This window comes from Aethina tumida, chromosome 1 (genome assembly GCF_024364675.1).
Source record: "Aethina tumida isolate Nest 87 chromosome 1, icAetTumi1.1, whole genome shotgun sequence".
In the NCBI taxonomy this organism is placed as follows: Eukaryota; Metazoa; Arthropoda; class Insecta; order Coleoptera; family Nitidulidae; genus Aethina; species Aethina tumida.
Window position 1 is genome coordinate 11,800,916 of NC_065435.1, and position 27,666 is coordinate 11,828,581.

A 27,666-nucleotide genomic window follows, 5' to 3' on the forward strand; every position below is an offset into this window, starting at 1 on the left:
AATTAGCTAAATGCGTTCATTTATTTTAATAGTCATACAAAGATAACTTATTCATTCATTATCAAGCTCATAAAAATTAAATAACTTTATAAAATAATTTTCCAAAATTAATTGTAGTAATTTTACCTTTGTTTTAATCGTATTTTTTATTTAAATTAATTAATTAAATTATTTAAATCCGTTCATTATTAAATAATTTCTGCTGAAAGTAAAAAAAAAATATTTATTAAATATTCCATGTTTTACAAATTTCTTTTTATTTAACAAATAAATACACTTTAATGTTGTGTTTTGGTGGTTATTAATATTAAATGTGGTCAAGGTTGTTGAAGTAATACTAAATATTTTGTTTTACTTAAAATTGTACCACTTAAAACAAAAATGTTTGTTTTCTTAAACACTTTGGACAATATTTTTGTATATTTTTCCCAATATTTTCCTAATTCTTTTAAATGCATTAATTTTTATTTTTTGTGATTTATCTTTTATGGTAAAAATTTTTACCATTTTTAAAAATGGTACGCTGATAAAAAAATTAAAAAAATTGAGTGAAAAACTGAATTTTTTAAAACAATTTATAAATTATAAATTACTCAGAAATAGGTTTTAATATATTTTAATGATTTTACCCAATTTAATATTTTTTTAAAATTAATCATTGATCATATAAGAATTTTTTTTCCAAATTGGTGTTGATTGTAAATTAAATATATTTTTAAAAAAATATTTATTAAATATTTTGTTTAATATTTTTAAAATGAACATTATTGACATTTTTTTTAATCATGATCTAGAAATGGGTGTTGTAACAAAATACATTATTACATTACTACATTATTACATTATTACATTATTACATTATTACATTATTACATTATTACATTATTACATTATTACATTATTACATTATTACATTATTACATTTATTACATTATTACATTTATTACATTATTACATTTATTACATTATTACATTTATTACATTATTACATTTATTACATTATTACATTTATTACATTATTACATTTATTACATTATTACATTTATTACATTATTACATTTATTACATTATTACATTTATTACATTATTACATTTATTACATTATTACATTTATTACATTATTACATTTATTACATTATTACATTTATTACATTATTACATTTATTACATTATTACATTTATTACATTATTACATTTATTACATTATTACATTTATTACATTATTACATTTATTACATTATTACATTTATTACATTATTACATTTATTACATTATTACATTATTACATTTATTACATTATTACATTTATTACATTATTACATTTATTACATTATTACATTTATTACATTATTACATTTATTACATTATTACATTTATTACATTATTACATTTATTACATTATTACATTTATTACATTATTACATTTATTACATTATTACATTTATTACATTATTACATTTATTACATTATTACATTATTACATTATTACATTTATTACATTATTACATTTATTACATTATTACATTTATTACATTATTACATTTATTACATTATTACATTTATTACATTATTACATTTATTACATTATTACATTTATTACATTATTACATTTATTACATTATTACATTTATTACATTATTACATTGATTACATTATTACATTTATTACATTATTACATTTATTACATTATTACATTATTACATTATTACATTATTACATTATTACATTATTACATTATTACATTATTACATTATTACATTATTACATTATTACATTATTACATTATTACATTATTACATTATTACATTATTACATTATTACATTATTACATTATTACATTATTACATTATTACATTATTACATTATTACATTATTACATTATTACATTATTACATTATTACATTATTACATTATTACATTATTACATTATTACATTATTACATTATTACATTATTACATTATTACATTATTACATTATTACATTATTACATTATTACATTATTACATTATTACATTATTACATTATTACATTATTACATTATTACATTATTACATTATTACATTATTACATTGTCACATTATTACATTGTCACATTATTACATTATCACATTATTACATTATTACACTATTATATTATTATATTATTACACTATTATTCTATTACACCATTACACTATTACACTATGGCACTATTACACCATGGACCTATTACAATATTATACTATTATTATAATATTATTATTTTTTGTATTTTTCAAAATTTAGTGTTTTTTTCTTTTTAAAATCATTTTTATATATATTTCATTTTAAGACAATGATCAATTTTGGAAAAAAAAATCTCGTTTGATTAATGATCAATTAATATAACATATTCACTATATATTTTTTAAATATCAAATTACCTATTACATTAGTACACTATTACTCTGTTATACTTTTACACGATATAGTACTAATACCATTATTATTAGTAATAATTTTTATTTTGTTTTAATTCTTTTTTTTTAATTTCAAATGTTAGTAAGTATTTTTATTAATTTTAATTACTAAAATTTATTATTTAATTATTTACACTATTATTATTTTGTTTTAATTCCATTTTTTTGTTTTAAGATGTTGGTATTTTTATTAATTATTACTCTATTATTATTATTATTACAATTATTATTAATTATAGTTGTTTTATTTTAATTTTGTTTTTTATTTGTAATATAATAAAAAAATAAGAGGAAATTTGTATTTTAAATGTTGATCAGCACGGTCCAATAATAATGAGACATAATTAGACAACACTAATATTTAAAAATGTTACACTGACGTAACCGTTACCGTTATCCGTGTGCTTTATGAAATGTGAATAAAAATAATTATGTGGGTCAGAAATATGTATTTTAGTACCCAATTTGAGAGGATATTAGTATACAAATTTGTGGTAACGGATTCGCAACTTGACAAAAATGTTCTCACACCAGTGACTCATCAACTGTGAAACGTTCAATAAAAATAAGAAAATATGACATAATAGATAATCAGTTAAATAATCCATGGAATATGATTCTGATTAATTTGATTTACAAGGTTCTTCTGTGGAATAATAATTAATTAAACGTGAATAGTGAATAATACTGTTTGGTTTCGTGATAAATTTACTATGACGCCAGTTAATGAAAAATTTTACTGTAGGTACCGCGAAGCTGGTTAATTTTGCATAATTAAATAAATCTTGATTTAATTGACTGACATATTCCCATATAATTACGATGTGTAATCCGTTTTTAAAAAACAAATGGATTCAATAACCGCAATGATGTAATGGAAAACTGCAGTAGTAACATGATTTTGTTTATAAAACCGTGGATATTCCCATTATAACAATTGTTTACATAGAATATTACACAATATCAAATTAAGCATATTTTTTAGTAATGCTATTTTATTTCAGTTTAATTGGTGTTTACTCAGACAAAATGAAAAACTTGTTTAAATTGTGGTAAAACTGCATAGATAAGAAAATCCGCAATGGAGAAACGTAAAATAACATTTTACATAACATATTGAGGTTGTTTCGTTTTATTCTAATCATTTAAAAATATTTTTTCACCATTAGCAATATCAAAAAAAAAAAAAAAATAATAAGTGCTTCATGGTTAATAAAAAATATGTAAATATGGTTGTAAAAAATATTAAATTTTAAAACAGAATATTTAATAAATATTTTTTAATATATTTCATTTACAACCATGAGTAATAGTAAAAAATATTCTTATGTAATTAATGATCAATAAAATTTAAAAAATGTATAGGTAACATTTGATTTAAAAAATATTAAATATGGTATCTTTTTTAACATCCCTATATATTATATTATATTAAATTGTAAAACAAAATATAATATAACCAACCATTTTACTGAAATTCGTAAAAGTATTAACAAATATATGTAATAAATAATAATAATTATAGTAACAGTATAATAGTATAACAATGTAATAGAGTGATAGTTAATTTAATATATATATATATATATATATATATATATATATATATATATATATATATATATATATATATATATATATATATATATATATTATTAACATGTTTTATTAGTTGATCAATTTTTTTCCAAAATTGGCATATTTGAAAAAAGAAATATATAAAAAACTATAATTTAATATTTTTTAAAATAAACAATGTTTATATATTTTTAAATTAATTATACCACATATACATTTTTTTTAGAAACTGATGTTGGCGACAAAAATATTTTTAAATATTTTACTAAAATTCGTCATTATTGTAAAGGTATTAACAAATATAGGTAATAAATAATAATAATGATAGTAACAGAGTAATAATAACATCGTGTAATAGTATAACAATGTAATAGTGTGATAGGCAATTAAATAATTAAAAAAATATATATTATTGACATGTTAAATTAGTTGATCAATTTTATCCAAAATTGACATAATTGAAAAATGAAATATATAAAAAACTGATTTATAGAATATTTTATTTTACAATTTAATATTTTTTAAAATAAACAATGTTTTGATATTTTTAAATTAATTACAAAGTACCACATATATTTTTTTTAGAAATTGGTGTTGATGACAAAAATATTTTTTAAATATTTTACTAAAATTCATTATTATTGTAAAGGTATTAACAAATATAGGTAATAAATAATGATAATGATAGTAACAGTGTAATAGTGGTAAGAGTATAACAATGTAATAGTGTGATAGTTAATTTGATATTTAAAAAAAATATATTATTAATATGTTAAATTACTTGATCAATTTTTTTCCAAAATTGGCATATTTGTTTAAAATGTTACATATTTTTAAATTAATTGAAAAGTATTTTTTTAGAAATTGGTGTGGGTGATTAAAATGTTTTTAAATATTTAACAAAAATTCGTTATTATTGTAAAAATATTTACAAATAATATGTTTTACCTAATTTAATATTTTAAAAAAAAATATTATTGAGATATTTTTTAAATTTTATCATTAATCACATAAGAATTTTTTTCCATAATTGGTGATGGTTATAGAATGAAATATGTGAAAATATTTTGTTATAAAATTTAATATAATTGATAAACATTATTTACATATTTTTTATTAATTACAAAGTATATAAGATTTTTTTTTAGAAATTGGTGTTGTGACAACACAGCATAAATATTAATCATTTATTTTATTTAATTTAATATATAAAAAAATTACTTTTTTATTTTTTAAATTTTATATAATATAAGATTTTTTTCTAAAATTGATGATAAAACACAATTTTTATTTTATACTTTTTATTATGAGTTATATACAAAATGTATAAAGTAAAAATGATATTTCATAATAAAAATAACAATACAAACTAACATTTAAAATTAAAATATAATTAAAACAATATAAAATTTATAATGAATAATATTGGTAACGATAATAGTGTAATAGTATTGTAGAGTAATACTATATAATGTAATATTAATAATTAGTAATTAAAATTAATAAAAGTAAATACCATTAACATTTAAAAATTAAAAAAAAATAATTAAAACAAAATTTATAATTAATAATAATAGTGTAATAGTATCTTAATGTAATAGTGTATTAGTGTAATTAATAATTATTAATCAGAAATTAATTAGTAATTAGTAATAAAATTGTGAACATTAAAAAGATTAAAATTTATAAATAATTAAATCTATCAATGAGAAAGAAAATATATAAAATAGGAAAAGTATTTTTATAACTGAAAAACATTTTTTTTACGTTATTACAAGCGTATATTAATTAAAAGTACTACTTAAAATTATGGGGTTAGAAACGTTTTTCATCAGTCAATACATTTATATTTATAATAGGTAATAAAAATTAACGAATCTGAAAAAACTTTTTTTATAACATTGAGAAGATAAAAATTAAATGAAATTGAGAAAGAAAATTTGTGAGGCAAAAAATATATATTTTTTATAAATTACAATTTTCAATAAAAGAACTTCAAGGCTGATAATTTCGTGTCGATTTTTAGGAAACGATGGGTACGTATTTTGCATTCCACAAGGTATTACATAATACCATAAATCCATAACTCCAACAGATACAAACATGTTATTATAATCTGAATGCAATAAATAATTTTATGCAAATCATAAAACGACACAATTAAAAACCGGAGCTGGATGTGGTACGATCCGTCTGTTAAGAAAAAAAAAAGGAAACACGAAACCGTTTTATTTTAGGTCTAACCCGTAAAAGAAGTAACAAAAAACGAAACGAAACGAAAAAAAAAAATCAGTAATGACAAAGTTGAAACTTGACGACCTTTCTCGTAACGAGTTATCGAAGGATTTTATCGCGGAACTGCATAAAACATAACCTACCTTAACCTTCTGTCAACCACAATGAGGTTATTACATTCCATTTCTTATTCCATTTTGTCTACCGGTCGGTACTACCGACTCGGCATGCCGGTACCGTACCACCACTCTTTCGGCACCAGTTTATGTAAACCTTAACTTGAGCATCGGCTCATGACGATGAGTCTGATTGACGTCTCGATTTTGAGCGCTTAATTAGTTTGATATTTATTGCAAAACGTCCACGGATAATCGTTTCGCGGTACTTAAGTTTGTTGTACCCAAAAACTGGAGACAACAACTTAATCACGTCGTGACATACAGGTTTATTAATTTTATTTTCCTTCAATCATGGAGGAAAGTTTTTTTGCATCGCATTTAAATGTGGGCGGTACTGCGGTACCGTATTATGCTTATGTTATTTTTTCTTTTAAAATGCAACTGGGTTGAAAGCAGCGAAATTAACATTGAACGTTAGTATCGGATAAATCCCGTTCGGGTAATTAACACATAGAAATGTTAGGAATTACAGCAAAAACATTATATAACGGGATGACATGTAATTATTAGAAAAGGCCAAGATTAAAATACTGTAACATTAGTAAACTTTCTATTAGTTAAATCAGTTATATTTTATTAACGGCTTATGGGGAATTATGTATATAATTTGTCTCAAGGAATCACGTGTAGGTGAATTATCACGTGGCAAAAAGTGAGAGTAACATACCGATTTGTAACCCAGGCCTAGTACTCAATTAAATCATGCGTTTGTGATAATAGAATACACGCGACTGACAGAATAAATTACATAATTTGTTTTTTATATTATTACATTATTCTTATTGTTGGACGAATTTTCATTGATGGAGATTCTGCATTAATAAAGTCCTGACAGTGGTTTAAACATCATTTAAAAATACTTTTTCACCATCAGCAATATCAAAAAAAAAAAAAAAAATGCTTCATGGTTAATAAAAAATATGTAAATATGGTTGTAAAAAATATTAAATTTTAAAACAGAATATTTAATAAATATTTTTTAATATATTTCATTTATAACCATGTAAAAAAATTCTTATGTAATTAATGATCAATAAAATTTATAAAATGTATAGGTAATATTTGATTTAAAAAATATTAAATTTGGTAATTTTTTTTAACATCCCTATATTATTCATGAATAAAAAAATATTAAAAATATATTAAATTGTAAAACAAAATATGAAATACCCAACTATTTTATTGAAATTCCTAAAACAAATATATGTAATAAATAATAAAAATTATAGTAACAGTGTAATAGTATAACAATGTAATAGTGTAATAGTTAATTTGATATTTAAAAAAAGTATATATTATTAACATGTTCTATTAGTTGATCAATTTTTTTCCAAAATTGTCATAATTGAAGAAAGAAAAACTACATTTTAATATTTTTTAAAATAAACAATGTTTATATATTTTTAAATTAATTATAAAGTACCATATACATTTTTTTTTAGAAACTGGTGTTGGCGACAAAAATATGTTTAAATATAGGTAATAAATAATAATAATTTGATAGTGCCATCCTGTAATAGTATGATAGGTAATTTGATATTTAAAAAAATATTTATTATTGACATGTTAAATTAGTTGATCAATTTTTTCCAAAATTGGCATAATTGAAGAATGAAATATATAAAAAACTGATTTATAGAATATTTTATTTTACAATTTAATATTTTTTAAAATAAACAGTGTTTTGATATTTTTAAATTAATTACAATGTATCACATATAATTTTTTTTTTTAGAAATTGGTGTTGATGACAAAAATATTTTTTAAATATTAATAATAATAAAGTCCTGACAGTGGTTTAAACAACTATGTTCACAAAATAAGTATTTGGATACGTTATTCAAAATATGAGAAACCAAAACATTAAATATGGTAAAATATAAAATCACCACGTTGGGCTAACTAAAGTTTTATTATTAATTTTAAATATTTTTAAAATTACATTAAACCAATAAATTTTTCAATTTATTTTTGTTTACATAAAACTACAAATCAGCGGGGCAGAAATGCACAAATAGTAATTTGACCATTCAACAATTTCTGCTTCAATTATTTGAATAATATAATTAAATAAACAATTAAGTCATTATTATCTAATGTAGTGAATACTGTTATTTGTGAGTAAGCTAATTAATAGCTGCAAACACCAAATAGTAAAATTCTAAAGTTTATGAATTTAATTAAATTTCGAACAGAAATTTGATATTCATTTTTTGAGGAAACTCAAAATAATATAATTGAACAATTGGTCGAAACAAGAGATTTAATTTTAATTTAAATGAAATTAAAAATCGTATAAAATAATTGTTTTAGTTTTTTATTAATTGCAAAATAAAAAAATGATTGTTCATAAATTTAGAAAAACAAAATATATGTATTAAAACCTTTAATTATTAAAAATTAAAAATTATAAAACTTAGTCAGATTATAATAATAAATTTAGATTTATTTTAAATTCACAAATTTAGTATTAAAATATAAAAATTGTTCGATTAATAATATTAAATTTAAGTTTATTTACAATTTTACATATTATTTTTTATTATTATTCAAATTACAATATTTACAACATGTTTATTCAAAAATTTGAAAAACCAAAACGTAGATATTGGAAAAAGCTAATTATTAGTATTAAAAAATTGAAATAAACAAACTTATTTCATTAATAATAATATATTTAAGTTTACTTACTAATTTTTATATATATTTTTATTTTTTTATTAATTACAAAATAAAAATATTGTTTGTTAATAAATTTAGAAAAACAGAATGTATATATGGAAAAAAAATAATTTAATACCATTAACAATTAAATAAATAAAAATTATCAAACAATTAATAATAATAAATTTAAGTTTATTTACAATTTTTTATACATACATTTTTTAAATTTACAATTTATATATATATATATATATATATATATATATATATATATATATATATATACTATATTAAGAAAAATAAAATGTATTGAAAAAAATGAATAAATAAATTAATCTATTTGAGCATTAAAAAATAAAAATTATATATAATTTTTTTTATTTATTTTTTTCAAACTTATTTGGTTAATATTAATAAGATTACTTCTAAGAATTAAAAAAATAAAAATTATCAAATTTATTCGATTAATAATAACAAATTTAAGTTTATTTACAATTTATATAATATTTTCTTATTTGTGTTTATTCAAAAATTAAAAAAAATTAAAATGATAAAATTGGAAAAATTCTTTTTAAGTATTAAAAAATAAAAATTATCAAATTTATTTGGTTAATATTTAAGATTACTTACTATTTTTTTATTTTTTATAAATTTCAAAATAAAAAAAAATTGTTCATAAATTTAGAAAAACAAAATGTATATATTAAAAGAAGTTAATACCTTATTATTAACCTTATTATAACCTTATATTAAAAAATCAAAATTATCAAAGTTATTCGATTAATAATAATAAATTTATGTATTTTTTATATTCATTAAAACATTTACAACGTTTTTATTCAAAAAACCAAAACATAAATATTGGAAAAAAAGTTAATTCTTTTTAAGTATTAAAAAATTATCAAAATTATTTGGTTAATAATTATATATTTTAGTTTACTTACTAATTTTTATGCTTTTTATTTTTTTTATTAATTAATTTTAATTAATTAAGTTAAAAAAAATATTTCTTCATAAATTTAGAAAAACAAAATGTATATATTGAATAAAAAATTAATACCTTTATCAGTATTAAAGTAGTATTAAAAATAAGAATAATAAAAATTATTCGATTAATAATAATATAGTTAAGTTTCCTAAATAATTTTATATATATTTTTATTACGAAGTTTAAAAATATGTTTATTCACAAATTCAAGAAAACTAAATATAGATATTGAAAAAAAGGAATAATTTAAAAGTTTTGAGTATTAAAAAATAATGATTATCGAAGTTGTTCGATTAATAATAATAAATTTAAGTTTATTTACTAAATTTATATAGTTTTTAATTTTTATTATACTAATTTATAAATATTCATGATGGGTTACAATATTTAAAAACGTTTTTGTTCAGAAAATCAGAAAAATAAAAAGTAAAATAAGTTATGTGATTAAAAAAGTTGAATACTTAAATGTATGTATATTTTTGAGGTCACTAATTTATTAAAAGGTCAAACTAACACTAAACTAAATTTTAATTAACTTAAAAAACAAAAATATAAATGTTATTTGTTTACTTTTTAAGTATTCATCATTAATAGAAAAACAAAATTAATTAAAACAACTTATTGTTGTAAGAGCCACAAACATAATAATTTAATAATAAAATCATATAAAAATTGTAATTATCACTTCTAATAGTGTTACTATTACTACTACTACATTTAAATTAACTGGTAGAATAAAAATAAAATAAATTACTAACAATTTCCTGCAAATGCATGTAAATGTGTAATATGTCAAAATGCACACATTTAAAATTTTAATTACTTACATATAAACAAAATAATATAATTATTGCATTATTTTAATTAAAAATAAATAAAATATTGTTTGTAGGAAATACAAGTGCCTTGAATTATCAACATATTAAGGATAAAGGAGATTTAATAAGCAATTTTGCAATTTGAAAATTATTGCAATAAAGATAACATATTACGTATTCTTACGACATTGCATATTCTCTATTCTAATATTCATTACAATAGCATCGATATAGAACATGTTATTCAATACTTAAGAAATCATAGTGACCTTCGCGGCTTTTAGGCTTCCAGGGCATTGCGCTAACCAATAATATTTTAATTAAATGTTACATTTACTTACACTGTTTTATTCGTTGTACGAGGTTTGCGCAAATTTTTTATACGCTACTTACTTCCCTTTGTACAGGGTTATATGTTTTATTATTAAAATTTCAATAATGTTTGAATTTTAGAATAGAAAAATATACTTGTTTTAAATATAATGCAAAAAAATAAGTAGTTTTCAGAAGAAGTCTGCAAAATTTCAGTTTTTGTGGTGGTGGTGGTGGCCAGAGAAATAATAATAATTAGGGCGTCCCTAAATTGAGTGCACAAAAATTAACCACATATTCTTGACCTTAAAATAGGTGGATTCGACCTATTGATGTTACTTATATATAAATATGCTTCCTAAGAGAAATATAGGCCTTCAAAGGTTGGTTACTGAATGTGGTTATCATGAAATATCTCGTAAACTAACAAAGATAGAATAAAGAAATTTTGTACAGTAATATAACTTTTTAAGTTTAATAAAATAGGTTTGAAGTGATTTAAAAACATTACTACAGCCAGTTGCTTTAATGACTTGGTTAATGTTCCAATACATTCTTGTGATTAAGTAAATTTGATTGTAAATAATAATTACATTTATCACGGAATTGCCATATTTGTTATATAAATATTTTGTTCAATTATTCTTTACTATAATTTTTTAGTTTTAAATTTTTTTACAGGGTGTCCCTAAATTGAGTGCACAAAAATTAATCACATATTTCTGACCTCAAAATAGGATTCGACTCAATTTACCTATATATCAATATACTTCCTAAGAGAGATACAGACCTTCAAAGGTTGGTTACTGAATGTAGTTATCATGAAGTATCTCGTAAATTAACAAAGCTAGAGTAACGAAATTTTGTACAGTTACATAACTTTTCAAGTTTAACAAAATAGCTTTAAAGTGATTTAAAAACTTTACTACAGTGGTGTTGGAGAGGGTCAGGAGGAACTTAAAATTCTCCTAACTTTTTTGTGCGTTATATTATTTTAACTTTGAGATCATAATATGAAATTTTAAAAATGTTTGTCTAAAAATGGTCCTCTTGTTGAAGTTCAATAACATGCACCGTTTTCAAGCAAAATCAATTTTGAAGTTTCACCTCATAAACTCTAATAATTAATAATAAATATGTTTAATTCAAACACCTTGTATACAAATATTAAAAAGTCAAAATTAGTAACATCAGTTACTAAAAGTATTACAGCAACTTAAATAACCTTTGAAGGCTTCTTTTAGGAAGCAAATAGGTCAATTTTGAGATCAAGAATATGTGGTTAATTGTTGTGCACTCAATTTAGGGACACCCTGTATATTTGAATATTTTATACTCTCTTTTGTTTTAGAGACTTTAGATTCATTTAAACTGACATCTTAATCTGAATTGGTTGGCCAAAGAAATAACACATTCAAATATAATTACATTTTGTGCTATTATTTAACAATATTCTTATAAATAAGTGTAGGATTTATATTATTTTATTGAATTCAGTGGGAAGAAAGAAACATTGCACTCTAGAGAAGAGGGAAATAATAATTAACATGAAACATCAAGGACCAAATGTTGCTGACAGCACTAAAAACTTAAGATGCTCCTGAAAAATCCTTTCTTGTCTACCAGGAAATAAAAATTAATTAATTGAGTCTAACAATATCAGTAGGTAGGTAAAATAGACTGTCTCATGTATAAAAATATTATAAAATATGTGTTAGAACCATTTGCCAATGATACCAGTTACATAAATTTTTGTGGATGATAATGATCCGAAATGTGGGTCTAAAGTTGTTCAAAATTGGTTAAAAGATAATCATGTTCTCGACTGGCCAGCTCAAAGTCTGGATCTAAATCCATTTGAAAACTTATGGAACGACATGAAGAAAAAGGGAAATAATGATGAACATGAAAAATCAAAATCTAAAGAGACAGACAAATTGGAAGAATCAAACAAGCAACATTTACCTCAAATACCATTCATAAGAAATTTCTCTTTACATTTCAGTATTTTCATGATTCAGTTTATAAAGTTTATATCTATATTTTTGAAGAAATATCTTTTATTATCATTTTTCCTTTATATTTTACCTCTTAAACTCTTAATTCCTGATCTCACGTGTCTCCTTATCTTTCAGTACTTTCATCATTCAGTTTTTAAATTTTATTCTCATATTCATTATTAATCATCTCTATATTTTTGAAGAAATATTTCTTATTATCATTTTTCCTTTATACTTTAATTCATAAACTCTAAATTGTCTCTATGTTTTAGGTTAGACTGTTGTTTTTGTATTTTTTTATTGTACAGTTTACTAATTAATTATTTCTTTATATTTCCTCTTAAATATCTTTATATTTTTGAACTTCCGTTCATAATTTCTACCTTTTTAATTTTAATAATTTTCTATTAACTCCTGATCTCTCATTTAAATATCTAAATCTCAACTTTTTATATATAACTTCCATATATTCATATCTGAACTTCAAATTAACATTAAATTTATATATTTTTTATTTTTCTTTCTTCCCATTATAACGTTTAAATTTTTAATTTTAATATATTTATTTTACTTCCTAAGGTTTTCGATTTTACCTCAAATACCATTCATAAGAAATTATAATTTTTTATTGTTTCTCCTTATATTTCAGTACTTTCATCATTCAGTTTATAAAGTTTATTCTCATATTCATTATTAATCATCTCTATATTTTTGAAGAAATATCTTTTATTATCATTTTTCCTTTATATTTTGTCTCATAAACTCTTAATTGTCTCTATGTTTTAGGTTAGACTGTTGTTTTTGTATTTTTTATTGTACAGTTTACTAATTATTTCTTTATATTTCCTCTTAAATATCTTCATATTTTTGATCTTCCATTCATAATTTCTACCTTTTTATTAATAATAATTTTCTGTTAACTTCTGATGTCACACTTGAATCTCTAAATCTCAACATTTTATATATAACTTCCATATATTCATATCTGAACTTCAAATTAACATTAAATATATATTTATTTATTTTTCTTTCTTCCCATTATAACGTTTAAATTTTTAATTTTAAAGTATTTATTTTACTTCCTAAGATTTTCGATTTTACCTCAAATACCATTCATAAGAAATTATAATTTTTTATTGTTTCTCCTTATATTTCAGTACTTCAGTTTCTAAAGTTTATTCTCATATTCATTATTAATTATGTCTATGTTTTTGAAGAAATATCTTTTATTATCATTTTTCCTTTTACAAATTGGAAGAATCAAATCCTTTCTCACTATTTCTGAAAACTACAATATTGCTCATTTATTTTGTTTAAAATTTAACTTAAGTAAAGATTATTTTTAATTAGATACAAAATGAATATATTTTAAATATAATATAAAATATTCAGAAACGGTCAGAGATATCAAAATATATTAAAAAATTGAACTTTCATTATCATTTTTCCTTTTACCTATTTTACCTCATAAACTTTTAATTGCCTCTATGTTTTGGATTAGACTATTGTTTTTGTATTTTTTTATTGTACAGTTTATTAATTATTTCTTTATAATTCCTTCCTTTTTATTTTTAATAATTTTCTATTAATTCCTGATCTCACATTTAAATCTCTAAATCTCAACTTTTTATATATAACTTCCATATATTCATATCTGAACTTCAAATTAACATTAAATATATATACTTTTTTTATTTTTCTTTATACCCATTATAACGTTTAAATTTTTAATTTTAAAGTATTTATCTTACTTCCTAAGATTTTCGATTTTACCTCAAATACCATTCATAAGAAATTATAATTTTTATTGTTTCTCCTTATATTTCAGTACTTCAGTTTCTAAAGTTTATTCTCATATTCATTATTAATTATGTCTATATCTTTGAAGAAATATCTTTTATTATCATTTTTCCTTTTACAAATTGGAAGAATGAAATCCTTTCTCACTATTTCTAAGAGCAACAATATTGCTCATTTATTTTGTTTAAAATTTAACTTAAGTAAAGATTATTTTTAAGTAGATACAAAATGAATATATTTTAAATATAATATAAAATATTCAGAAACGGTCAGATATATCAAAATATACTAAAAAATTGAACTCTGGACACTTTCAGGTCAGTTTTTCTCCATCTGTCCTATAATAAACTATCGTAACAGTCAACCAAATTTGGGGATACCCCGTACATTTCCATTTGTTGGCAATAGGAAAAAAAACATGTAAGATAACAACATGTAAACAAACAATAAACATATTATGTAACGGCAATTTATTAAACTTGCGCAATCCATCCGAGACAAGAGTCGAATTTTTAATAAACAATTTTAACGTACGAAAAAAACCATACGTGTCGGTTAAAAACAGCATGACTTATTTGTCATTGAAACTTGTGTGCACCTATGCACTATTTTCAATTTCTATTTTTTTTTTTCGAAACTCTATTTTCGTTTGGATAATGTTCAATTTTTTTGTTACATCAAACCGATTTAAAAGTCGTGTTTATTTTTCTAGCGGGATGAATAGAAAATTTTTGACGGGCCGCAGACGTAAACACGCGTTTATAAAAATACCCAATAACTTTTAGGTGGAGATAGGTCACTTATGTTATTTTTCGAGTCCGTCCATAAAAATAGTTACGATGTAAACAATTGGGATTCAATCCGTGCAACTGTACGGTCGATGGGCCCCCCCGAATTTAGATGTCGCACCGGATGGACGATGGTAATTTGTGTGCGGGGAATGATTAAAACGGCTTTCCATCGGGCGTTAAGTTGTGCATCAAATTAACGACGCACGTGTTGGTAGAAATCAATATATAACAATTAGCGTTCATTTCAGATAATCATGAAACATTCAACGTTAAAAATAGCAAGCGAAATTTATGGTGACAACTCAATACACTGTGACATCCTTTTATTACACAATGAATTACAATTTATATATAATCCCTTTCATGAGGTCTATTGTCGTACAGATGAATGGACATACGCACGCATTCTTGAGCCGCCACTTCGTTTTTATTGGTCTTTGCCAAATTATGTACAATATTATGTATATGTGGGACATTATTCATAAATTTATTTATTGGTTTTTATTTTTTATTATTTATTTATAGATGTATTATCAAAAATTATACAAGAATTATTAAATTTGTAAAGTAGGACACTCAAAAGTGTTTGATTATTAATAAGTGTAAGGCACAGTTATTGATGAAGTGATTGATTATCAAACTTCAATTCAACAGGCCAAAAGTCTACAATAAAAATAAATAAATAAATAAAGTCAGAAATCAACAAAATATTTACAAAATTTGTGAGGAAGTTTTTGGAACTAAATTTAAAATAATTACGTACAGTAGTGGTCATAATTAAAGCAACTTATTAAAATTTATTAATAATATGAGCTGTACTACTTGAATTAGATGACAGTACCTATAATCTTTATTCTTTTTACTGTGTCTCTTATGTAATTGCTCAATCTTTGAAATGTTACCTACTTCTTTATATTTACCACTTCATAATTTCTACTTTTTTTATTTTTAATAATTTTCTATTAACTCCTGATCTCACATTTAAATCTCTAAATCTCAACTTTTTATATATAACTTCCGTATATTCATATCTGAACCTCAAATTCAAAAATTTTTAATTTTAAATTATTTATTTTACTTTCTAAGATTTTCTATTTTACCTTGAATACCATTCAAAAGAAATTATAATTTTTTCTTGTTTCTCCTTATATTTCAGTACTCCTTCATCATTCAGTTTCTAAAGTTTATTCCCATATCTATTATTAATTATTATTTTTAATAATTTTCTATTAACTCCTGATTTCACATTTAAATCTCTAAATCTCAACTTTTTATATATAACTTCCATATATTCATGTCTGAACTTCAGATTAACATTAAATATATATTTTTTTATTTTTCTTTCTTCCCATTATAACGTTTAAATTTTTAGTTTTAAAATATTTATTTTACTTTCTAAGATTTTCGATTTTATCTCAAATACCATTCATAAGAATTTATGATTTTTTATTGTTTCTCCTTATATTTCAGTACTTTCATTATTCAGTTTCTAAAGTTTGTTCTCATATTCATTATTAATTATCTCTATATTTTTGAAGAAATATCTTTTATTATCATTTTTCCTTTGTATTTTACTTTATAAACTCTTAAATGTCTCTATGTTTTAGGTTAGACTGTTGTTTTTGTATTTTTTATTGTACAGTTTACTAATTATTTCTTTATATTTCCTCTTAAATATTTTCATATTTTTGATCTTCCACTCCATAATTTCTACCTTTTATTTTTAATAATTTTCTCTTAACTTTTGATGTAACTTTTAAATCTCTAAATCTCAACTTTTTATATATAACTTCTATATATTCATATCTGAACTTCAAATTAACATTCAATATATTTTTTTTATTTTTTCTTTTCTTTCCATTATAACGTTTAAATTTTTAATTTTATAGTATTTATTTTTCTTCCTAATATTACTATTTTACCTCAAACACCATTCATAAGAAATTATAATTTTTTATTGTTTCTCCTTATATTTCAGTACTTTCATCATTCAGTTTCTAAATTTTATTCTCATATTCATTATTAATTGTCTCTATATTTTTGAAGAAATATCTTTTATTATCATTTTTCCTTTACATTTTACTTCAAAAACTCTTAATTGTCTCCATGTTTTAGGTTAGACTGTTGTTTTTTTATTTTTTATTGTACAGTTTACTAATTCTTTCTTTATATTTCCTCTTAAATATCTTCATATTTTTGAACTTCCCCTTCATAATTTCTACCTTTTATTTTTAATAATTTTCTATTAACTCTTGATCTAACTTTAAATATCTAAATCTCAACTTTTTATATATAACTTCCATATATTCATATCTGAACTTCAAATTAACATTCAATATATTTTTTTTATTTTTTCTTTTCTTTCCATTATAACGTTTAAATTTTTAATTTTATAATATTTATTTTTATTCCTGAGATTTCTATTTTACCTCAAATACCATTCATAAGAAATTATAATTTTTTATTGTTTCTCCTTATATTTCAGTACTTTCATCATTCAGTTTCTAAATTTTATTCTCATATTCATTATTAATTGTCTCTATATTTTTGAAGAAATATCTTTTATTATCATTTTTCCTTTACATTTTACTTCAAAAACTCTTAATTGTCTCCATGTTTTAGGTTAGACTGTTGTTTTTTTATTTTTTATTGTACAGTTTACTAATTCTTTCTTTATATTTCCTCTTAAATATCTTCATATTTTTGAACTTCCCCTTCATAATTTCTACCTTTTATTTTTAATAATTTTCTATTAACTCTTGATCTAACTTTAAATATCTAAATCTCAACTTTTTATATATAACTTCCATATATTCATATCTGAACTTCAAATTAACATTCAATATATTTTTTTTATTTTTTCTTTTCTTTCCATTATAACGTTTAAATTTTTAATTTTATAATATTTATTTTTATTCCTGAGATTTCTATTTTATCTCAAATACCATTCATAAGAAATTATAATTTTTTATGTTTCTCCTTATATTTCAGTACTTTCATCATTCAGTTTCTAAATTTTATTCTCATATTCATTATTAATTGTCTCTATATTTTTGAAGAAATATCCTTTATTATCATTTTTCCTTTACATTTTACTTCAAAAACTCTTAATTGTCTCCATGTTTTAGGTTAGACTGTTGTTTTTTTATTTTTTATTGTACAGTTTACTAATTATTTCTTTATATTTCCTCTTAAATATCTTCATATTTTTGAACTTCCCCTTCATAATTTCTACCTTTTATTTTTAATAATTTTCTATTAACTCTTGATCTAACTTTAAATCTCTAAATCTCAACTTTTTATATATAACTTCCATATATTCATATCTGAACTTCAAATTAACATTCAATATATTTTTTTTATTTTTTCTTTTCTTTCCATTATAACGTTTAAATTTTTAATTTTATAGTATTTATTTTTCTTCCTAAGATTACTATTTTACCTCAAATACCATTCATAAGAAATTATAATTTTTTATTGTTTCTCCTTATATTTCAGTACTTTCATCATTCAGTTTCTAAATTTTATTCTCATATTAATTATTAATTGTCTCTATATTTTTGAAGAAATATCTTTTATTATCATTTTTCTTTTACATTTTACTTCATAAACTCTTAAATGTCTCTATGTTTTAGGTTAGACTGTTGTTTTTGTATTTTTTATTCTACAGTTTACTAATTATTTGTTTGTATTTTCTCTTAAATATCTTCATATTTTTGATCTTCCACTCCATAATTTCCACCTTTTATTTTTAATAATTTTCTATTAACTCTTGATCTAACTTTTAAATCTCTAAATCTCAACTTTTTATATATAACTTCTATATATTCATATCTGTACTTCAAATTAACATTAAATACATATATTTTTTATTTTTCTTTTCTTTCCATTATAACGTTTAAATTTTTAATTTTAAAGTATATATTTTGCTTTCTAAGATTTTCTATTTTACCTCAAACACCATTCATAAGAAATTATAATCTTTTGTTGTTTCTCCTTATATTTCAGTACTTTCATCATTCATTTTCTAAATTTTATTCTCATATTCATTATTAATTGTCTCTATATTTTTGAAGAAATATCTTTTATTATCAATTTTCTTTTACATTTTACTTCATAAACTCTTAAATGTCTCTATGTTTTAGGTTAGACTGTTGTTTTTGTATTTTTTATTCTACAGTTTACTAATTATTTCTTTATATTTTCTCTTAAATATCTTCATATTTTTGATCTTCCACTCCATAATTTCTACCTTTTATTTTTAATAATTTTCTATTAACTCTTGACCTAACTTTTAAATCTCTAAATCCCATTTTTTATATATAACTTCCATATATTCGTATCTAAACTTCAAATTAACATTAAGTCAATCGTTTCTCGTATTATTAAAATTAAAACTAGAGAAACTGGTGAAGTGGTGGCTACGAAAAAATTTGTCTGAGTTCGAAAAACTTAAAGAAAATCAATAACTGGATAATTCGAATGTCAAAAAACAATTCAATTTTATCGTCAATTGAAATTAATGTCAGCCTGGAGGAAATGAATCTTTTATTTCATTCGACCCCAGATTTACAAAAAAACCTTGGTTCTACTAAAAATATGAAAGCTCAATTATAACATGCTTAGGATCAGATTCACTGGAGCACAGAACTGTGGGGATGAGCAGTTTTTAGTCTAAATTTAATTTATAATAATGCATATGTTAAACATGCTTCAGTAATAAAATTACACAGAAAGTTAGTTATACCCACAGTAAAACATGGTGGCAGTTAAATTATGCTATGGGGATGCTTCAGTTCTTCTGGCGTAGACCCCTTTAGACTGATTTATATACAGGGGTATATTAAACAACAATTTATTTCTATATATTGAAGAAATTATGCTCTTAATAAATGTGTTTCAACATGAAAATGAAACACAAATCCAAAATTGTGAGGGACTGATTAAATGTCCAAAGGATCGATGTTTTGTCTTGCCCGTCCCAATCTCCAGACATCAACCCTCTATAAAACTTGGGGGAACACATTCATAACCAAATTCAACATACAAAAATAAATGAATTCATCACAGCAATTGAAGAATCTTGAAGGAAAATGGTCGAGTTTATGCTGAGATGGGTAAAAATTATAAAACGAAGTGTTAATGTTAAATTAAATAACACAGATTTCTTTCTAAATGGAAGTTGCTATATTTATATTCAGCTCAATTCAGAATAACATATGTAACATTTTATAGAATAGCTTTTGTAATACAATGTATGTTAAAGCTACACCTGCAATGTGCAGTGTCGAAATATATATTGTACAGATAAATTTAGAATAAGTGCTTAAGATAAGAGACAAATCCCACTCCATATCCCAACATTGACATTGTTGATGTATTAGAAAGACTTAATTAGGTTAAAAGCGCAGTCATCAAAAGGAAGACGTTTACAAAGCGTTTCGTATAAAGAAATATTGATATAATATTCATTCCCGTGAATAATTTAATAAAAATAACATGGCAAGATCTAAATCGAGGACATAAACATAAAATATAATAAGTTAAAACATTATAGCGCGAATAGCGAGACCTCGATTGGCAAGGCTGAATTACGCATGCCAATAAGGAACTGCATCGGACTAACACGTCCACGCCTGGCCATGATCGAAAACTGCATTGATCACGTGGATTTGCATTTATTTTCATTTTTTTTCCTTCTCCTTCGCCGTTGGTTTCGATTTCCCCAAAAGGAAATGTTGGTGCGTTACCGGTTAATCGCAATCTTATCATCTCCAGACCGATGTTCGTAAGTTCAGGTTCACTGTTTACGATCATGCAACGAACACAAGATATTCGAGCAATGTAAACTTTAGCTCGATGCGGTTTCCGTGAACTCGTGTCAGGCAATTTCAAGTCGCACATGTATTGTTCCCTTCCTGTCCTTTGCGCCGTTCTAAGGATGGCACATTATCGTTTTAACTTCTTTATTTCTTATTCACAAAGAGCTAAGTAGCCACAATGCGATAAATAGTTTGTCACATTAACCTACTAAATTAAATTACGTTCGTTCATTTGGTTTTATTTGTCAAAGACTTTGCGAAAGGTCAATTAACTTTGATACCTTGAAGTATCTGCTACTGTCATTCGAATGCTTTTGTTGCTCACTTCTTTAATTCATTACGTTATGAGCTAACGCAATTTACTTCCTTGATTCTTTCAATGCATGTTCTAAAGGTTCTTCAAATAAATGTTTTCTTTTAAAATTATTCTAATTTATTATGTTCGTGGTTGTTGATTTTAATGTGTTAAAAATAAAATAGTTAATTTTATTCTTATCATCTCTGTGCCAATGTTTGTGTATTCAGGTTCCTTGTCTGTGACCATGACTTGTTGTTGACGGCAGTTTTCCAGGACTGCTTCCTTTTTTTATTCTGCAGACGAAACATAATTTTACTTTCTTATTATAATTTTTGTTATAATTTAGAAGTTGTGATAATGGTACTTATGAGTAAGTAGATAATAATACTTATAAGTAAGTATACGAAATTAATTTACATAATTTAATTTGGAAAGTAGTAAAAAAGTGAAAAAATTCTTCATATAAAATTCTATAGCAACTTTATAAATTGTTAGATATTTTAGCTATTAGAAATATGAGTATCTTGATATATGGAGCCACTTCCTGAGTTACTTTTGAGAACTGTAGCTATTTTATTTTCCTACATATCCTTTATTTTAATTAAAATAAGTCTTCTCAATCAATTTGACAATTTTTCTGGGTTCACACATAGAAATATTTGATTATGATATTTTTAATTGATATTAGGAATTTTAGCTGTGATGGCCTCCAACAAAATTTTTATTTCAACCAGGCAAAATTTTCATTTAAAAGCAAATATCATCAAAGGCTTCATATCTCAACTAGGTCTTCTTAATCAGTTCGATAATGTTAAGAAGCTTTAGAACTACAAGTACTTAATCTTGATATTTGGAGCTTTTTCCTGGATTATTTTTGGGAATATTAGCTGTTTAGCTTTGCTACAAATCCATTATCTCAATTAGGCCAAATTGTTACCTTTTCAGCTTTAAGTCAAGGTTAAAAAATACTTCAATATCTAAAATAAGTCTTCTTAATCAATTCGATAATTTTTCCAGATTTCAAGTAGAAGTATTTGATTATGATATTTTTAATTGCTTCCTGAGTTGTTATTAGAAATTATAGCTGTGGTGGTCACCAACAAAATTTTTATTTCAACCAGGCAAAATTTTTGACTTTTTATTTAAAAGCAAATATCAGTAAAGTCTTCATATGTCAATTAAGTCTTCTGAATCAGTTCGATGATGTTAAGAAGCTTTAGAACTACAAGTACTTAATCTTGATATTTGGAGCTTCTTCCTGGATTATTTTTGGGAATATTAGCTGTTTAGCTTTACTACAAATCCATTATCTCAATTAGGCCAAATTGTTACCTATTCAGCTTTAAGTCATGGTCAAAAAATACTTCAATATCTAAAATAAGTCTTCTTAATCAATTCGATAATTTTTCCAGATTTCAAGTAGAAGTATTTGATTACGATATTTTTAATTGTTTCCTGAATTGTTATTAGAAATTATAGCTGTGGTAGCCTCCAACAAAATTTTTATTTCAACCAGGCAAAATTTTTGACTTTTTATTTAAAAGCAAATATCAGTAAAGTCTTCATATCTCAACTAAGTCTTCTGAATCAGTTCGATGATGTTAAGAAGCTTTAGAACTACAAGTACTTAATCTTGATACTTGGAGCTTCTTCCTGGATTATTTTTGGGAATATTAGCTGTTTAGCTTTACTACAAATCCATTATCTCAATTAGGCCAAATTGTTACCTATTCAGCTTTAAGTCATGGTCAAAAAATACTTCAATATCTAAAATAAGTCTTCTTAATCAATTCGATAATTTTTCCAGATTTCAAGTAGAAGTATTTGATTACGATATTTTTAATTGTTTCCTGAGTTGTTATTAGAAATTATAGCTGTGGTAGCCTCCAACAAAATTTTTATTTCAACCAGGCAAAATTTTTGACTTTTTATTTAAAAGCAAATATCAGTAAAGTCTTCATATCTCAACTAAGTCTTCTGAATCAGTTCGATGATGTTAAGAAGCTTTAGAACTACAAGTACTTAATCTTGATATTCGGAGCTTCTTCCTGGATTATTTTTGGGAATATTAGCTGTTTAGCTTTACTACAAATCCATTATCTCAATTAGGCCAAATTGTTACCTATTCAGCTTTAAGTCATGGTCAAAAAATACTTCAATATCTAAAATAAGTCTTCTTAATCAATTCGATAATTTTTCCACATTTCAAGTAGAAGTATTTGATTACGATATTTTTAATTGCTTCCTGAGTTGTTATTAGAAATTATAGCTGTGGTAGCCTCCAACAAAATTTTTATTTCAACCAGGCAAAATTTTTGACTTTTTATTTAAAAGCAAATATCAGTAAAGTCTTCATATCTCAACTAAGTCTTCTGAATCAGTTCGATGATGTTAAGAAGCTTTAGAACTACAAGTACTTAATCTTGATATTTGGAGCTTCTTCCTGGATTAATTTTGGGAATATTAGCTGTTTAGCTTTACTACAAATCCATTATCTCAATTAGGCCAAATTGTTACCTATTCAGCTTTAAGTCATGGTCAAAAAATACTTCAATATCTAAAATAAGTCTTCTTAATCATTTCGATAATTTTTCCAGATTTCAAGTAGAAGTATTTGATTATGATATTTTTAATTGCTTCCTTAGTTGTTATTAGAAATTATAGCTGTGGCGGTCTCCAACAAAATTTTTATTTCAACCAGGCAAAATTTTTGACTTTTTATTTAAAAGCAAATATCAGTAAAGTCTTCATATCTCAATTAAGTCTTCTGAATCAGTTCGATGATGTTAAGAAGCTTTAGAACTATTATCTCAATTAGGCCAAATTGTTACCTATTCAGCTTTAAGTCATGGTCAAAAAATACTTCAATATCTAAAATAAGTCTTCTTAATCAATTCGATAATTTTTCCAGATTTCAAGTAGAAGTATCTGATTATGATATTTTTAATTGCTTCCTGAGTTGTTATTAGAAATTATAGCTGTGGTAGCCTCCAACAAAATTTTTATTTCAACCAGGCAAAATTTTTGACTTTTTATTTAAAAGCAAATATCAGTAAAGTCTTCATATCTCAACTAAGTCTTCTGAATCAGTTCGATAATGTTAAAAAGCTTTAGAACTACAAGTACTTAATCTTAATATTTGGAGCTTCTTCCTGGATTATTTTTGGGAATATTAGCTGTTTAGTTTTGCTACAAATCCATTAATTCAATTAGGCCAAATTGTTACCTTTTCAGCTTTAAGTCAAGGTCAAAAAATACTTCAATATCTAAAATAAGTCTTCTTAATCAATTCGATAATTTTTCCAGATTTCAAGTAGAAGTATCTGATTATGATATTTTTAATTGCTTCCTGAGTTGTTATTAGAAATTGTAGCTGTGGTAGCCTCCAACAAAATTTTTATTTCAACCAGGCAAAATTTTTGACTTTTTATTTAAAAGCAAATATCAGTAAAGTCTTCATATCTCAACTAAGTCTTCTGAATCAGTTCGATGATGTTAAAAAGCTTTAGAACTACAAGTACTTAATCTTAATATTTGGAGCTTCTTCCTGGATTATTTTTGGGAATATTAGCTGTTTAGCTTTACTACAAATCCATTATCTCAATTAGGCCAAATTGTTACCTTTTCAGCTTTAAGTTAAGGTCAAAAAATACTTCAATATCTAAAATAAGTCTTCTTAATCAATTCGATAATTTCTTCAGATTTCAAGTAGATTATTTGATTATATTTTTAATTGCTTCTTGGGTTGTTATTAGAAATTTTGGCTGTGGTGGCCTTCAACAAAATTTTTATTTCAACCAGGCAAAATTTTTGACTTTTCCTTTATAAGTCAATATCAATAAAGACTTCATCTATCTCAGCTAAGTCTTCTGATTCGGAATATTACCTGTTTTGCCCTCCGACAAATTCTTTATTTTAATTAAGAAAAATTTTGTATTTTCAGCTATAAGTCAATGTCAGAAAATACTTCATAACTAGAATGTGTCTTCATAATCAGTTCCACAATTTCAGAAGTATAAATAAATATCTTCTAAATTGGTTTAGTAGGAACGTAATATTTATATAAATACAAAAATAAATTGTGTATAATCTCCAAATATACTTAAACCATTTTCGATTACTCCTACATTTTTAAAAAGGTTTTCCGCAAAAAGGAAATCTTATCGGTATCTTTAAACTGCCACTCAAAATGTACAACATCCGCCTAAAATTTATTTGTTTACGTCTATTTTAAATCGTACAATTTGTCGAAATCACTTGATCGTGTTTACATGTTTATCTAATACGAAAAACACATCGTAGATATTGTTACGTAGAAGCACAATTTCCTTATCAAAAACTCATTCATTCATCACGAAGGTTAAAAATTTAGTAATTTCAAACTTATGTTGCGTGAGTGTATAATTTTTGGTCAGTTTACGAAATTGGATAAAAAAAATTAAGTAACGACAATAATCAATTGTCCAGTAATTTACTATTTAACATTTTACCATAATGACTGCCACCGTGACGAAATGTTGATATTTAAAAAAAAAATCGAAATAATAACTGCGGCGCATTGAAATAGTTAACTTAATTATCAAAGAGTGGGTTACTGATTCATGATCTTCAAGGATGTTATTTTGTGGCAAAATAGTATTTATGAAATACAAGATGTTGCAAATAGTGTTTTACATTTTTTATTGTTCTGTGCTGCATTATTTCAAATATAATAAATTACCTTGTTACAGTTACATAACTCAGTGCTCAATGTCGAAAATGGAACATTCATTCTTTGATCATCGATGTCCCCACAAATCAATATATGAATTAATTTATTCACAAAGTAGTTCATAAATTACAATAATTCACGTTTGTTTTTTTCTAAATATAACTTTACCTGATTACGTATTAAGATCTGTCAGGTTCCTAGTCGTGCTGTAACACAATATACATGTGAATTTCAGATTAACCGTTATCATGTTCATTCGATTCTGCCACGTGCTCTTATATAACATTCCATAAAATTCATTTAATGGATGTAATTGGCCCTGATTATTTTCTTTTAACAAATATAAATGGGCTGATCAATAATTTGGTGCTAAATTCGTGAAATAACAAATTTTATTGACGATCACAATCCAATTAGAAATTTAAATCTGACGATTTATGAGGCTGGTCTTTGAGGTTTTTGGATGAGGCTCAAAATCATTATTTTAAAAAAAGTGACCTTCAAAATGAAACTAAGTGGGATGAAATCCCAAGGTTTTCAAAATACTACAATTTTTGTTATATTTAATTCATATTAGTTGATTTTCCATCAATATTGTTTATGTATAGTTAGTGTTGTTTCTAAATTTTTGCCCATTAATTATTTTATAAATTAAAATTTATTATTAAACGAAAATTAAAAATGTTGGTAATATTCGGAAAAACATATGTTTAACATCTTTAATACAACCTGAATATAATACAAAAATGTTGAAATTTAAATTTTTTAATGTTTTAAAAGAATTAAATACATAAATATAAAAAATAATAAAAAAGGGACGACCTCACTGTATAATGGCTTGTGTTACCTCACTTCAACTGTTGAAATTTAAATAGACATAAATATTAAATATTTTATGTGTTATGAGTAATATATTTTTAGTTTAAATACATTATTTTATTTATTGAATAGTGAATAAATAATTATCTGGTGTTAATTAAAATTGTAATGTCAGTAAATTGTCAAATTAATAATTAAATAAATAAAATAAA

At 22.8% G+C, this 27,666-nt stretch overlaps 1 protein-coding gene across 1 annotated transcript in view; it reads left to right on the forward strand.

Moving 5' to 3' along the window:
• LOC109596401 (nuclear factor interleukin-3-regulated protein) overlaps window positions 1-27,666 on the forward strand; it is a 157,970-nt gene that overhangs the window by 2,879 nt on the left and 127,425 nt on the right. The window lies entirely within an intron of this gene.